The 16,931-nt window shown below is 39.8% G+C and overlaps 1 protein-coding gene across 1 annotated transcript in view; it reads right to left on the reverse strand.

The window, feature by feature from the left end:
• Positions 1-16,931, reverse strand: part of LOC126183311 (activating signal cointegrator 1 complex subunit 2 homolog) — a 110,231-nt gene that overhangs the window by 42,721 nt on the left and 50,579 nt on the right. The window lies entirely within an intron of this gene.

The following is a 16,931-nucleotide window of genomic DNA, read 5'->3' on the forward strand; positions in this document are numbered from 1 at the left end:
GGACACACTAACTCAATAAATTTATTTTTATTCTCACAACTTTTTGAATTTTTTTTCTGCCCCTAAGACAACTGTTCACTTGAACGTTTCTTTATATTGCCTCTGAGAACGTTTGTGGGGTGGCATTGAAGCGATCGTGCGTACCCGTTTCTCACGTCTACAGTCTCGTGTGCTGTGGTTACCTCTGCCAAACTTCGCGCATCTGTTGGTTCTTTGGCAGTCTTTCGCAGCATGCCCTGACTCCCTTGTTACGCTCGGACTTTGCGTACCTCCCCTTATGTAGCCTGAGTTCTTTTTCCTTTGTTATACATTTGCCGATCCTTCAGAGAGTTGTAACTTTATTGCTTCCTTAGCGTAATTTGTTCGCCCTCAACTCACATTATAGCCTTGATTCTCTCTTCGTATACCCTTTCAATCGAAACTTCCAGTCGAGCTCTAAGCTTCCTTCAAGCTCTGACGGTTGCATCACCACGCGATTTGCCTTTCTGAACCAATGTTGCAATGCATTTGCATGAGAGCTCCACTCTGCCATACATTCATTATTTCTCCCGCCTGCTTGAAAACATCTTACTTGCCAATTAATCCTAAGTTCTTTTGCTAGAGTGATTTTCCAAGAATGTGCTTCTGATATCAAGCCAAGTAATTAAGTAATTTACTTTGGGCTGAGCGAACTACGTTAATTTTAATATATTTCAGGACATCGAACGCTGATTCTAAAACTAATTTGAATGCTGTATCAGAATTGTCCAGGAACTCATTTGATTTATCCTTACTGTCATCGAAAGTTTGGTAAATTAGCTTAAGGGCTTCTCTAATAGCGGTATACTATTTTGGTTCCCCTATGTTGTCGATACCTGCTTCATTTGTGACATTTTTTTTATTCGTGGTGATCTATTGCAGAGATCTGCAGTGGTGGCAGCAGTGGCAACGGTGGCAGAAAGAGCAGTGGAGGTGGTGGCGGCAGTGGCAACAGTGTGGTCGGGGCAGCAACGAGTTTCGGTGGTAGCGGATGGAAGTGGTGTTGGCACCAACATGAGATAGTGTCAAGTTCTACTGGTGTTGTCAGGCTCCACGTAGCAGCTGGTATCTGACTCCGGTGTTTTGGCCCAGGTCATCGGCTTCTCTCTTCTCTCGCATTCATATCTCCTTTGTGGACTTCTCGGTAACACAAGTGCCGTTTAAGGATAACAGGACTTCAAGCCATCAGTTGTACTCTAACTCCGGGCCCATTGGATCTGAAAGTTCAAAAAAGGAGCTACAGTGAACAGCTCAACAGCAGAACCACCCCACATCGTCACAACTTATCTTGAGTTATTCTGCTGTGATCAGGCAGTTTGTGCGTCACCTTTAAACGTTGCGACGGTCATTACCTATTTGCTGTAAGATTAAAACTGAAAACTGGTGCAGTTACGTGACTTATGTTAGGTACACCCGTACTGGACTCGGATATCAAAGGAGCTTCCAGAGAAAGAAAATCCCAAGACACGAACAATGAAGTTCAATAATTGTGTATTTTCTGTCCTTGAGCAACTATACAACATGCACGTGGTTGGTGCAGAGAGACTGAACAAAGAGATTGAAGTCTTCCGAAACGTACCATTGCTAACTGAAGATAGGCGCGACGGGAAAATGCAAAGATCTACGTCACTGGTCGGAGATCGACCATCACTGGTTCGGCGCCTGTGTGACTGATGCCATGTGAACTGTGTTCAAAAAAGCATTGGGATTTTATCGGCTAGGATCTCTGTTCTTCACTTTCTCATGTGGTGGGGACAATCGGCCAATCCCGCATGACAGATTTACGAGAGCATCGCATAACCATCCGAAGTGTGCTCGTCTCCCTTTGTGTGTGGCCGCGAAGAAAGGTTCTTAGCCTTTTCTGATATACATTAATACATTATAACGACAATTGCCGCCGGTATGGGTTTGGCGTGGCAGAGCTGAGTGTTGATACTTCTTCCTTGCTGGAATGGGTCACTCTCTGCTCAAAATTCTTCCTACAGCATTCCCAGGCATAGGAGATATGCTGAGCTACGAATTCGCTTGACGGCGAGTTGGGAACCACGTACTTAAAGCAGACCTGGTGCAAATGTGTTGTGTAGACTTTGATGTGACCATTAGAGGTCCACCAGATAAGGTAACAGCTGCCTTCAGCTGCGACCGCCGGGCAACCTAAATTGTCATTTCTAAGGAGGAAATTGTGATCTGTGGGACCAAAAGTAGTTTCTACAATATTTAGGCTGCATTTCTTTAAAAAATATTGAAAAATATTGGATAATGATAGATTTACTATATTTCAGAGCTCAGAAAATCATAATAGGTATTAGAGTTAAAGTTAGTGAACTGCTTATAGATGTTGACTCTCATATTATTGGTGTATCAGAGTAGTGCGTAACCAAGGTGACAATTCACAGGCTTCCTATACATTGATGCATGTTGGTTGGCTATTTTTCAAGGCTCTCTTTGCAGAGTGGGAGTGTCCATGTACGTGAAACACAATATTCCACTCGAATCTATTGATGTATCAAAGTACTGCACTGAACAGGTCATTGAATGTTCTGCAAGAGCAGCTGAATTTAGTAAAATTAAACTATTAATTATATTTAACCACAGGACTCCTAACTCTGATTTCAGGACATTTATGTTCAAGCTAGAGAGAGTACTTAGTTCACTGTATAGAAAATGCCAAAAATTTGTTGTATGTGATGACTTTAATATTAATTTTAAAAGTGATTGTTCAAGAAGAAGGTTGCTGCTAGATCTCCTAAATGCATATCGTCTGATGCAGACTGTATTCTTTCCAACCAGAGTGCAGGGTAACAATATCTCAACTAAAGACAACATTTTTGTTCATTCTTCGTTACCAAAGGCATTCCGTTAGTAAAAGGACAAATGGTCTCTCAGACAACGATGCCAAAATTTTAACGCTTAAGAGGCTTTGTGCGCATACCCATGTTAAATAAAATAACGAAACTATTATGAAATGTTAATCTAGTGGAAACAGACATTTTTAAACCTCGTTAAAGTACAAGAGTGGCAGGATGTTGCTGAGAAAAGACGATAAATATAATGATTTCTCAATCCAGTCCTAGCGGTCTTTGAAATTTGTTTTCAATTAGAACGTTTAAAACAAGGTACTATCGCTGTCATTAACGAATAAAATCTTGGGACGACTAATGGTATGAGGATATCAAGGAGAACAAACTGGAATTACAACACAACTTTAAAAATAGTCACAATCGATCTCGGGTAGTCCATAACAAATAGCACTTCAAGGTGTTTAAAATGTGATTGGGATGGCAAAAGGCATGTCGTATGCAAACAGAATGGCTAATTCTCATGATAAAATTAAAACCATACGCTTATTTGTGAAAGAAGTGTCCGGCCCTCAGCACAAGGTCAAGAATATGACGTCATTATGTAGTAAAACTGTTTGTTACTGACAAATTAGAAATCAATACCTCAGCTCTAATCAATGGTAAGTGACAGTCGATGAGAAATACACTTATGGGAAAAAAAAGTTGGTGGGCGTGTTGCTACATCTGAAAGAAGTCTATTCAAATTTTGCGCCAGTCCCGTAAGAGTGGCGACAGTAGCGCCACTATGAGGATGCAAATCAGGTTTGCTTTCAATACACGCTGCAACGGTCGAAGCGTTAGTTATCTTTAAGACTTGATATGGAAAGTTGATATCAGTCAAAAATGCCTTTAAGGCGAAAGAGAAGCCATTATCAACACCTCACTGAGTTTGAACGAGGTAGTGTAATAGGGCTACGAGAAGCTGGATGTTCCTGCTGCAGTACTGCTGAAAGGCATGGTGGGGATGTAGGCAATGTTCGTGACTGACGGCAGCGCTGGTAACGAGAATGTACGGTCGCAGGAAGACCGGGCTCCGGACGACCACATAGCACTAACGAGAGGGAGGACCATCGTCTTCGGCATATGACTGGCGCATCGTACCGCATTTACAACAGTAATGTCAGCAGCAGTTGCCATCACAGAGACACAATGAACTGTTACAAATTGGTTACTTCAAGGACATATCCGCGCCATGTTCCCTGTAGCATGCATTCCACTGACCGCAAACCACCGTCATTTGCGACTTCAGTGGTGTCAAGCGAGAGCTCATTGGATTGCAGGTGAAGGTCTGTTGTGTTTCGTGATGAAAGATGGTTCTATCTTGGTGCAGATGATGGCTGGGTGTTGGTTAGGAGACCAGTTGAGGGCCTGCAACTAATCTGTCGGCGTACTAGACACACTGGACGTACACCTGGAGTTTTGATCTGGGGTACGATTTCGTATGACAGCAGAACCATTCTCGTGGTTATTGCACGCACACTGACTGCAAATTTTGTCCGACAACCGACAATCTGGTGATTCGACCTGTTGTGCTGCCATTCATGAACGGCATTCTAGGGGATGTTTTCCAACAGGATAACGTTTGCCCACCTACCGCTGTTGTAACCCAGCACGCTTTCAGACCGTCGACATGTTGCTTTGGCCTGCTCGACCACCAGATCTGTTCAAATGGTTCAAATGGCTCTGAGCACTATGGGACTTAACTTCTGAGGGCATCAGTCCCCTAGAACTTAGAACTACTTAAACCTAACTAACCTAAGGACATCACACACATCCATACCCGAAGCAGGATTCGAACCTGCGACCGTAACAGTCGCGCGGTTCCAGACTGTAGCGCCTAGAACCGCTCGGCCACTCCGGCCGGCACCTGAACTGTCTCCAAACGAGTACATACGGGACATTATCGGACGATAACTCCAGCGTCATCCACAAACAGCGTTAACCGTCCATATATTGACCGACCAAGTGCAACAGGCATGGAACTGCATCCCACAAACTGACGTCCGGCACCTGTACAACACAATGCATACACTTTTGTATGCTTGCATTCAACATTCTGTCGATTACACTGGATATTAATGTACCAGTATTTCACATTTGCAATGATTTATCTCCTGCTTACATTAATCTGTGATTTTGCAATGTTCATCACTTAAATATGTTACCTAGACAAATGTATTCCCGAAATTTCATTGCACTACATTATTGTTTGGTGTTGTGATTACTGTTTCGTCAGCGTAGTTATTGGATGTAAAACGTAATATGCAATGTCTTTTATTCACATTAGTTGACAGTTCCGCGATAAACCTAGAAATGACAGCTCTCTGTCTCTTTAATTTCAAATTCTTACTAATAGCAAGTGTGTCAGGACGTGCGCATGTTGACAGTGGCTAGTGCCAAAAATATAGCTGCTAGTAATAATAACGTGAGCCGCTTCGTGCTCTGAAAATGCTCTTCAGGGACGATCTGTACAAATCCAAGTACGATGTTGATCACTACGACTAAGATAAAGATCCTAAATACGTTCCTGAAAAACGTAAATTTGTTGTAAAAGTTTTTGCTATACAAGTAAATATCGATAATTCTCTAAGCAAGTAAATAGTGTTGTGTCCTTTACCATTTTTTTGGTGAATTTACGTGACAGCTTGATGTCAGAAATTTTAAGGGTCACCCTTAACTTTATGTGCTGTAGTAACGTAACATTAAATTAATTTTGTTGTGCTGAATCATAGATTGATATTTGAGGTTGTTACACTTCATTATTTCAAGACTTGGTGATAAAAACCTTAACATTGTAAACTGCAACAATTAGCAGCTTTTAAATTTCTATTTTCGAAAGGTTTCACAGTAATGCATCGTTAAATCGCCCAGAAAGTAAACAGTGATAAGTCTGAAGTAACTCACGTTAAGTACAATCAGATTGCAAGTCAAGAGTGTGAAGTATCCACTGACATGTTTTTAAGAATAAAATTTGGAATAGAATTTACAATTGTAAAAATATATCGTTACCATAGAAATGTTTGAAAACAATGACTTACCTTAATAAAAAAAATTACCATGGATGTACTTGCAATATCCTGTTCATGAGATTTCACTGTGTAATTTCTCAAATTAACGAAGTTGTCTCTTATCATTGTTTACAACCAGTCTTCATATATATAAGTACATAGTAGTTAACAATCACTTTCTGAATATAACGCATGAATTAAATAAAAAACTAGTTCCTGTGGGGAATAATATCACTTTCATAGGTTTCTGACAGGGAAGAGATTGAGTCAGTAATTAAATCGCTTAAGACTAAAAACTCTGAAGGATATGATGGGGTAGCTAGGAGGATATTAAAGCACTGTGCTGCATAAGTTATCTGAGTTCTCGGCCTCATTTCTAATTTTTCCTTTAGGAATGGTCAGTTTTCTGAACAGTTAAAGTACTCAGTAACGCAACTACTTTATAGAAAAGGAAAAAGGGATAATACCCCAATTTCTATCCCATCGATGTTTGCAAAATTTACAGAAAAGACAGTATGTATAAGGATAATTCATTAGATCAGTTCAAATAATTTACAGTGAAACGTACAGTATAGTTTTAGAATTGATTTAACAAGTGAAAATGCTATATTCTCTTTTCTCTGTGAGACAATGGACGGATTAAGGGAAAGCTTACAAAAACTAGATGTCTTCTTTGATTTAACTAAAGCACTTGATTGTGTTGATCATAAAATATTTCCGCAAAAGTGGGACCATATACAATAAACAGTAGCAGTCCCAGCACTGACTTCTCAGTGAGAGAGAGAGAGAGAGAGAGAGAGAGAGAGAGAGAGAGAGAGAGAGAGATAGAATTCCATGACTTGTGGAAAAACTGATGCTAAATCACAGCACACACAGTTTTTATACTTTCTGACACACAATTAAACTAACACTGACATTTTATTAAACAAAATGGTTGCGTGATTAGTAGGCCTTATCAGTCAAAATTCCTAGATGTCTAGATAATGGTTAACTGTTTTGAAAAGCCCACGTACAGGATCTTGTTTTAAAACTAAATACCACCACATTTACCATTAGAATAATATCTGCAATAAGTAATAGTCCAACTCGAAAATTATTCTAGTTTGCTCATTTTCATTTGCTTGCCTTATAGTCTAAGACATACTTTTCTGGGGTAAATCTTCCCATTCGCAAAGAGTATTTGTGACTCAGAAATGGGCAGTTCCAGCAAAATGTGGTGTAAGTTAGTGAATCTCTTGTCGACTCCCATTCTGGTGTGTTGGACTTCTGGTATTGGCCTCTCAGTATAAAGGTTCTTTAATGTCATTTTTTGCTAACAATATAAGTTTATTCACAAGAATTTGCAGCTATCTCTCACTTAATACTAGGTGGAAATCCGTCTAGACTCGGATCCCAGCACCTTGACTATTGCGCAAAAAGAAGTGCAGCATTCTGATGCATCCATTTTCAGTAAGCTATGATAAGAATTAAAAAATCTTAGCAGTAAACCTCGAACTTTCAAGTCTAAAGAAAAAAAATGCCTCATGGCTCACTGTTTCTATTCTGTTGGGGGATTTCTGCGAAAAAGTTAAGCAGATTCCTATGTTATATTGTTGATTATGGTGATATATACTGAGCATCTTGTAATCTGCATAAGGTTCATGTGAATTTATTTGATAAATTACTAACTTTTCAGATCTTAATTTCTTGTACTGACATATTCGATGACAATGGAGGAGATCTGCTTCTTAATTTTCTCCTACAGCACTGTGTGTGTAAGATAGAAAAAAGGAAACAGTCTTACATCTTTCACCTATTCATTACGTACTGTAGCCCAGTGATCCTTTTCTCTTTTAGTGTTGTAGAAAGTGCACCAGCTGTCGTTCTGTGCCTGCGTCGTGGAATAGCTCTCATCTAACGCCTCTTCAGAGTCCCCCGGTAGGCTGAAGATTATGAACGTTGTCGACTTTGAGACTAACAAAATAGTGTTTCATATGATTATGAAGAATGGGTGAGTCATCTGCAAAGAGTGTTATAATCAGTGACGGTTGGCTAGAATTGGTTTGTGTGGATGCGGCTTTTAAAAATCGATTATGTATGTGAAATAGCCAGTCATGATGGCTTTAAAGATCCCAAATAATTTCTTGCTTTATGTCTCCCGGATTTCAGTAACAAAGCGCGCAAGCTGAATTCGCCAGTTAATATTTATGTCTCACTTGTCTGCAAATTGCTATTGCCCAAGTGAGGTTAATGAAGTGTATATGATACCAAGAACGTGCCTCTGCTGCTGTTTGAAGACGTCATGAATGGTATTCAGCCAATATCACAGATCCAGGTTTAAACTGATCAGAAACTTTCCAAGTCGTGTTTCTAGTTGGACATTAAAAGAAATTATGAAACATTCGATTAACATTAATATAAACAAAGGATTTTATGTGGAAATGCACAGTAAAATTCCAAAAGTTATTGTAAATAAAAGTGCTGTGATAGATGTTGATTCAAAAAATGACAGTTATTGCTTCATGTGGTCAGTTATAGCTGGTTTGCACCTAGCAACAATGTGAACCACATGTCAAGTTATCCTCCTTTATCAAATGCATTGAACTAAGTGAACAATATGGAAATATTTTAGAAAAACTGTTTAAATATGTCTGTTAATGTGAATGGTATTCAGTACTTTGAGTATCAGTGGATGATTGTAGAAGAGACAGGAGATAGTAAAGTTTCAGGTGGTTCCATTATATGCCTCAAAACATCATAATCGTGAGAAATATGAGAATCTGTTAGTACTACCTGTCATATACACATAAATGTCTGTTACATAAAAACCTTTTGAGTCTAGCAAGTAATTGCATTAATGATGATCAACTTTAAATGAAGTATTGAACGCTGTTTATGCTGCTTTCGTTTTTAGAGAAGATGGCTGCACATTTAGTAGATTGTTTGCACTACAAATCAGTCGCTATTATCCTATCCAAAGTAGAGATACAATTGAACACATTTAATTCCTATAACAAACAATTAAAGATACCATTTGTCATCGAATGTTCGTTGCAACTGAGCCTTTGTAACAAAATTCTTGTGCACAAACCACACAGTATTTCATTCTATGCACAGTGCAGTTATAATGACGACTATTCATAGTTTCAAATTTGCGGATATGCTGAGTACATGGATGGCACAGCACATAAAAATTTGCCTGTTGCAAAACAGGGGTTATTAGTGAGAAGAAGAAGAAGTGTTTTGAACAGCAGAAATTCGCCACATTTGCAATGAGCACTTCAAGCGGACTTATGTGAAACGCAGAAATTACCGTCATTTTACAGGCAGATTTCGTGGTGCTGCATATGATAGGTGTAATTTAAATTATGGACGTAATTTTAATCTGCGTCTTGTGTTTCACAGTTATTCACAATGCACATTTTATCATTATGAACCTATGCAAATGAGTGGTAGAAAAGACTAAAATAAATACAGGACATGTTTGTGTAATTGCGACAAACATGGAAAAATTTGAAACGTCAACGAAATCTATTGCAGTGGACTATCGTAACCAACACATAATTTTGTTTTATAGATTCCTTCAACTTTCTCGCATGCTCTCTAGAAACATATGCCTCAAATTTGAAACCTGATGAGTTGCAAATAACAGGGGTATATCCTTGACAGTGAGCAGTTTAATTTGATCAATAAGCTATATATGTTCCTGTATGAGCATGTAACTAACAAATCAGTGCTGACAGAAGTGTTAAAAAGCTTGCTAATTGGTGAAACAACAATCAAAGAATTGGATTATCGCATAGTGTACGAAGTGCAGAGCTTATATGAATGCAAGATGTAAGGAGACTGTTCCAACAAAAATTTTAAAAGAAATGTTTTGCTCTTGGCTGACGTTTTTCAAAATTTCCACGCACTCTGTCTTGAAACATACGAAAAATGTACATCCTCTTATGTAGCTTCAACTCGCTTGGCGCGGGATGCACTACTGAAAATTACTAACCTAAAACTGCTACTTATTACAGACATAGAACAATTACAATTTGTTTCCACATAGACATGTAGTTACAAACAATAAGTTCATGAGTGATTATAATGAAAATCAGGACGAATTATATATATATATATATATATATATATATATATATATATATATATATTTTTTTTTTTCCTACAGTGTCAACAAACTGGACAGTGTTGCAGTACCGAACACTATCTGATTTTGCATTGAGGTCTGTGTATGGTTTTGATCTAATGAATATACCTGAAAATTCAGACATAGTCTACATTTTAAATATGGATCTTGAATATCCATAAACTTTTCGTGAACATCAGTCTGATCTACCTTTCCGTCGAGAGAAAATTGTACACTACCTAGGATCAAAAAGCCAGAAGTATAAAGGAACTGATTTCTACATTATACGATAAAAAATATGTGATTCACCTTAGAGATTAAAACACTCACTGAGGAATTTTGTAAAATCTTATTCGAAGAAAATTTCGCCTGATATCGTCATTTCATCAGGCGTTCTGAATACAACGGTATATTAATATCAATGCTGAGGAAAATGAATGCATAAAACGATTTTGAATAGTGTTTTTGGCAAATCTATGGAAAATGAACGAAAAGTAAGTGATGTGAAACTAGTAATGAGTTGGGAAGATAGATATAGATCTGTTGCTCTCATTGCAAGACCGAATTTCAATCACAGTGTGGTATTTAATGAATATTTGGTTTCAATTGAGTCGAGTAGACTTAAGATAGTTTCTGATTAATCTGTAGCTGTAAGAACGCCTCTTTTACATATTTCTAAGATTCTGCTAGTGGATTATCATTTTATATATATATATATATATATATATATATATATATATATATATATATATATATATATATATATATATATATATATTGAAGAAATCTGAGCCTGTGTTACACAGACACAGGGAGCCTACTATATCATGTAACCACCTCAAATACTTATATTAAAAGTGATATGCATACATAATTTGAGATATCAGCTTATCCTGATAACAATATTTATAATGTCCCATGAGTCAATAAAAAGACTGTGGGTTCAATGGAAGATGAATTATCGGGAGAGATAATTACAGAATTCATAAGACTGAGAGCAAAAACGTAAGCTCTTGAAACAAACACACAACGCATAATGCGTAGAGCGAAAAGTGTGAAACGGTCATCAGCAAAAAAGACTAAGAACCGGTATTTACCAGTAGTATGTGCTAAACATTATTCAAAAAATTGTTGTGGAACGTACAATTCGATCTAAGTTGCACAAGCTTTTGACTATATAACAATGTATGTAAGTTAGTTTGGCTATCGATGATAATCACGTCATACTAAATGATAAAGTGAGCACTGTTGCGTGGGGTCATTGCTGTGAGTGCAACAGTTGATTTAGCAGTAGCCTACCGTAACATAAAAACAAATTTACATGTTACAGTGTCTTTTCATTCCATTAAAACACTTTCTGACATGATGTATGCACATGTATGTTAAACAACACAAGTTAGGTTTATCAGCATAGGTTTATAAAGACAGCCTGGGGCCACTACCCCATTAACGAACTCTGTACCCCAGAAAAATCTGAGAACATATCAGGAAACGAACCAGAGACAGCGAAACACACCATTCGGCTACGGAAGTGCTCGATTTTATTGTTCCTGTGTGAAAATGTAAAAAACATTGAATTTGATTCGTAGCTGATGTTACTACCACCTGAAATGAGACTGATTTTATTGTGTGTGTGTGTGTGTGTGTGTGTGTGTGAGTGTGTAAAACGGTAAAACATAAGGACATGGAATGTGATTTGTATCTGAATTTACTACATGTGTGGAAATTAAAAAGCATCGTACAGTTCAAACACTAAATATTCCCCGTGTTAGCTAGATTGTACATACATGTGCCGGATCATGACTGGCTTAAGCTTGACGCATTCAACCAAGTGTGCATCTAACTTATCTTTGAAATGTTATCTTTTTATAATAAAATTTATATCTAGTCTATGTTTGTTTGGTTTCTTATCTGTGAAATGTTATCTTTTTATAATAAAATTTATATCTAGTCTATGTTTGTTTGGTTTTCCCATGTCTTCTGTGACATACACTCCTGGAAATGGAAAAAAGAACACATTGACGCCGGTGCGTCAGACCCACCATACTTGCTCCGGACACTGCGAGAGGGCTGTACAAGCAATGATCACACGCACGGCACAGCGGACACACCAGGAACCACGGTGATGGCCGTCGAATGGCGCTAGCTGCGCAGCATTTGTGCACCGCCGCCGTCAGTGTCAGCCAGTTTGCCGTGGCATACGGAGCTCCATCGCAGTCTTTAACACTGGTAGCATGCCGCGACAGCGTGGACGTGAACCGTATGTGCAGTTGACGGACTTTGAGCGAGGGCGTATAGTGGGCATGCGGGAGGCCGGGTGGACGTACCGCCGAATTGCTCAACACGTGGGGCGTGAGGTCTCCACAGTACATCGATGTTGTCGCCAGTGGTCGGCGGAAGGTGCACGTGCCCGTCGACCTGGGACCGGACCGCAGCGACGCACGGATGAACGCCAAGACCGTAGGATCCTACGCAGTGCCGTAGGGGACCGCACCGCCACTTCCCAGCAAATTAGGGACACTGTTGCTCCTGGGGTATCGGCGAGGACCATTCGCAACCGTCTCCATGAAGCTGGGCTACGGTCCCGCACACCGTTAGGCCGTCTTCCGCTCACGCCCCAACATCGTGCAGCTCGCCTCCAGTGGTGTCGCGACAGGCGTGAATGGAGGGACGAATGGAGACGTGTCGTCTTCAGCGATGAGAGTCACTTCTGCCTTGGTGCCAATGATGGTCGTATGCGTGTTTGGCGCCGTGCAGGTGAGCGCCACAATCAGGACTGCATACGACCGAGGCACACAGGGCCAACACCCGGCATCATGGTGTGGGGAGCGATCTCCTACACTGGCCGTACACCACTGGTGATCGTCGAGGGGACACTGAATAGTGCACGGTACATCCAAACCGTCATCGAACCCATCGTTCTACCATTCCTAGACCGGCAAGAGAACTTGCTGTTCCAACAGGACAATGCACGTCCGCATGTATCCCGTGCCACCCAACGTGCTCTAGAAGGTGTAAGTCAACTACCCTGGCCAGCAAGATCTCCGGATCTGTCCCCCATTGAGCATGTTTGGGACTGGATGAAGCGTCGTCTCACGCGGTCTGCACGTCCAGCACGAACACTGGTCCAACTGAGGCGCCAGGTGGAAATGGCATGGCAAGCCGTTCCACAGGACTACATCCAGCTTCTCTACGATCGTCTCCACGGGAGAATAGCAGCCTGCATTGCTGCGAAAGATGGATATACACTGTACTAGTGCCGACACTGTGCATGCTCTGTTGCCTGTGTCTATGTGCCTGTGGTTCTGTCAGTGTGATCATGTGATGTATCTGACCCCAGGAATGTGTCAATAAAGTTTCCCCTTCCTGGGACAATGAATTCACGGTGTTCTTATTTCAATTTCCAGGAGTGTATTATATTGTTTACGCTTCATGCAAGCAAACATTAAAGAGAAAAAGAGAGTGAGAGAGAGAGAGAGAGCGAGAGTTGTAATTTGACATAAACAGTTTCTGGTGAAGTATAATAGAGGGAGAGAGAGTATGAAAGCAGAGATTAAATATAGGGGTTTGCGTATGCATGTTTGCGTGCCTGTGAGAACACACGCGTCGCAGTTGTGTGTGTGTGTCTCGAATAGCGCGTTTATCCAACTAGGGTGAAGCCTACGTATGTTTTTAAATAATGTACTACAGGCAATATAATTTATGAGCATGGCGTCATTTTACATAATTCAGGTGAGGTTTACATGCTATGTGAAAACTTGGGAAATTATATGTGCAGCACTTGACATAATGTTTTCTTGTTAAATAATGCATTTCTCGCGGTGTTACCGTGTTTTTGTTCAAGCCCTGTACGTCGGCGCACCTTTTAAACGATATATCAGCTGACACAGAGATACTGTCTCCTTCGAAGACTTTCCTCTCACCGAATTGTGATAGGCAGTATGTCGTTAAAACTTCCACGCAAAGTTCAGAACCACTGATGTTATTTGGCAAGTGAATCTGGTACCCGTAAATGAAGAAAACGCTCGTCCATTAATTCGCAGTTGAGTGTACATGTTGGCGTGTTCGCTCCAAACACTGCTTCTTCTCACAACCATTAACCCGTAGTTGGTCGAAATACCATCTTCAAGAAGCCTTTCCCGCAATCCTCGATCGCATTAGCGGTTCAGTGGCTGCGGTAGTGGAAGGCCATCACTGGGGAAGGGTCACGGAGCATTTCCTTCGAGTCGTTATAGCCAATTTCAGTCATTAGCGTGCGTTTTAACCCTTCATTGTCTTTGGATGAGCACTCTAAATGCGAAACGTGACGGGGGAATTGTTGTCACAGTAAATGAACAACATAAGAACAAACATTCAATCACCTGGCCTCAAAATGGTTCAAATGGCTCTGAGCACTATGGGACTTAACATCTGTGGTCATCAGTCCCCTAGAACTTAGAACTACTTAAACCTAACTAACCTAAGGACATCACACACATCCATGCCCGAGGCAGGATTCGAACCTGCGACCGTAGCGGTCACGCGGTTCCAGACTGAAGCGCCTAGAACCGCACGGCCACACCGTCACCTGGCCACATCTGTATGAGTATGGTTTACTTCCAGTTCGTCAATTACTCTCAATCGCAGTTCGTTCGTTCCGTAAATGATGCTTCGACGACATGTGACCACATTGGTTATTCCAAATGTTTCACAACACGAAGTTCTTTTCCATTGTGAAAGAAGTAGATGTTTCTGATATTTTGTTAGCAGGTCTCAAGCCTGCCGAGAGTGAAAGGACTAAGCCCATAGACGATTCTCAGCGACAAAGTTTATTTACCACAACGTAATAGCACGGCAGACTGGTATCAGCATAGATATTCACACTACAGTAACCGGTTCTTTGCCGGGAAACTTTATTTAGATAAAAAGTAACAATAAGATGGAAAAATAAAACTGACAATGTATTGAATTTATATATTAGAGCCATCGGCGATTAGTGCCCGAAATATAACGCACACCATAACTAAAAACGTAAACTATTAACAAAAAATAGAATGGTTGTCTATGAATGCCTCAATGTGAAACAAAATCAATTCTAGGCACAGCTGGTAAAATTATATCTCAACTGAATTTAAACTTCAGTTTCAAATATCGCAACTCCATAAAAAATCCAACCAATCCCTTGTAAAGGGGACTTTGAGCAATACACAATTGTACAGCATTGAAACATACTTATTTTAGAGGAAAATAGAATAATTTCTTCAAACAGCAATTTTAGTTTATCTATTCTGCAACATGAAGGGCCCAGTAGAATCAGTAACCGCTACTTCCTCTTGCAACTAAAAATAGTTTTTTTAAGAGAGCACTTTCACATCAATAGTGTGTTATTGTACTAGAGCACCCTTGAGGGAGAGTAGGCCTCACTGACTGCGGCAGTACCTAAGGCAGCCTCGAACAGAACACAGACAAGCTGCACCCTACAACGAATGGAAAAACCAATAAAATTACAGCCACGCGTTTTGACTCTTGTGAAGCCGTGAGCCTTTTACGCAGCACTAATTTAAGATAGCAAACACTGAATTAACCTATCAGAAGAATGAATTATTTCGGTAAATACACAGCTCGTATCGTGATCCACATAGAACAACTTTCAGACAAAGAGGTGAAAATTGATTATGGCTAATCAGATTTTGGATTATCTCTTTAGATAACCACAGTACCTCGGTACAGGAGAGTATTGCCCTCTCCCGGACGAGCTCGTAACTCTCTCCAATCCTGCTGGAAACCGACCTGTTTGAATCGTTCCGCGCGCCTAAATAAGCGATCGCGGGCAACTGTACCGCGGCAAAGCGCGGGCACGAGAAAGAGCCGACACACTAATCGTTTCAGAGATAAGTTACCGCTCAATTTCCTATATTAAGATGAGGCAAGAAGACTGTAGAACAGTGTGTGGTGTTTTGTACAATACTACTATTCTAACAACATACTCTGCTTCTGTGTTGATTGATTTTTGTGTTCCTAATATGTTTTCCTTTCTCACCACTTTTCCGAACTAAACGAAACTCGTAGACAGGAGCCTCATAGCATTGTTCCTGAAAATAGAATGAGATGTTGTATCAAAAAAGACGTAAATAACTATAAACTGGCCATACAAATGTTTAACACAATAAACTATTAAGGAATTGATTACGCATTCACACAACATTCTATATGGTATCAGACTTTGTAGGTAGAACATAAGGATGAATACTGTCGTGGTAACTAAATATTAAATAGCAGACAAAATACATTCGGATGCATTCAGATGTAGGGAAATGGGAACCACGCAAATTTCTGACGAATGTAGTCGCAAATAAATGTCAGCGTAACAGACAGCAAGAGAGCTAAATATTTCGATAACCGAAAACCGGTAAACAGAATAAAACAAATACAAGCAGAACATTTACAAATTGTAATTTTCGGCGTCGGGTATTAAATTTCTTCACTATGTAGCGATAGAATAATCTGTTGACATGGGAAGAATTATAATTTTGGTCCATTCAACATTATTTGCAAGTATCTCTGTATGCTAGTTACGCATTACATCACCTTTACAAGGCACTGATGAATTCAATAACTTCGTTATCAGTACTTGAAATCAGCTTGAAGCAAACAATAAAGTTCATAAATACACAAACTTTCATATTTTTCACAAAAGCTGTTTAGCTAAAAAATTGATTAACCATGTTCCTACTGAAACTTTTGTCTGCTTATGTATATCCAGTGTCTGACAGGTAGCAAAGGAACATTCGAAAGATAATTAAAACTATATTTTTCTGTAAAGATTTTTTTATTGAGAAGACGAACTTTATTACGACACGTTTTTATAGATGTCTTAACTGAGTAAATGTTTCTTCCTCCCTTCCCTTTTTGTTGCATGGTTTCAGTACTTCCATGAGCCACTGTGTATGACCCATCGTAGCGTGGCTCTTTCTT

The sequence above is a fragment of the Schistocerca cancellata genome, chromosome 4 (assembly GCF_023864275.1).
Source record: "Schistocerca cancellata isolate TAMUIC-IGC-003103 chromosome 4, iqSchCanc2.1, whole genome shotgun sequence".
Taxonomy (NCBI): domain Eukaryota; kingdom Metazoa; phylum Arthropoda; class Insecta; order Orthoptera; family Acrididae; genus Schistocerca; species Schistocerca cancellata.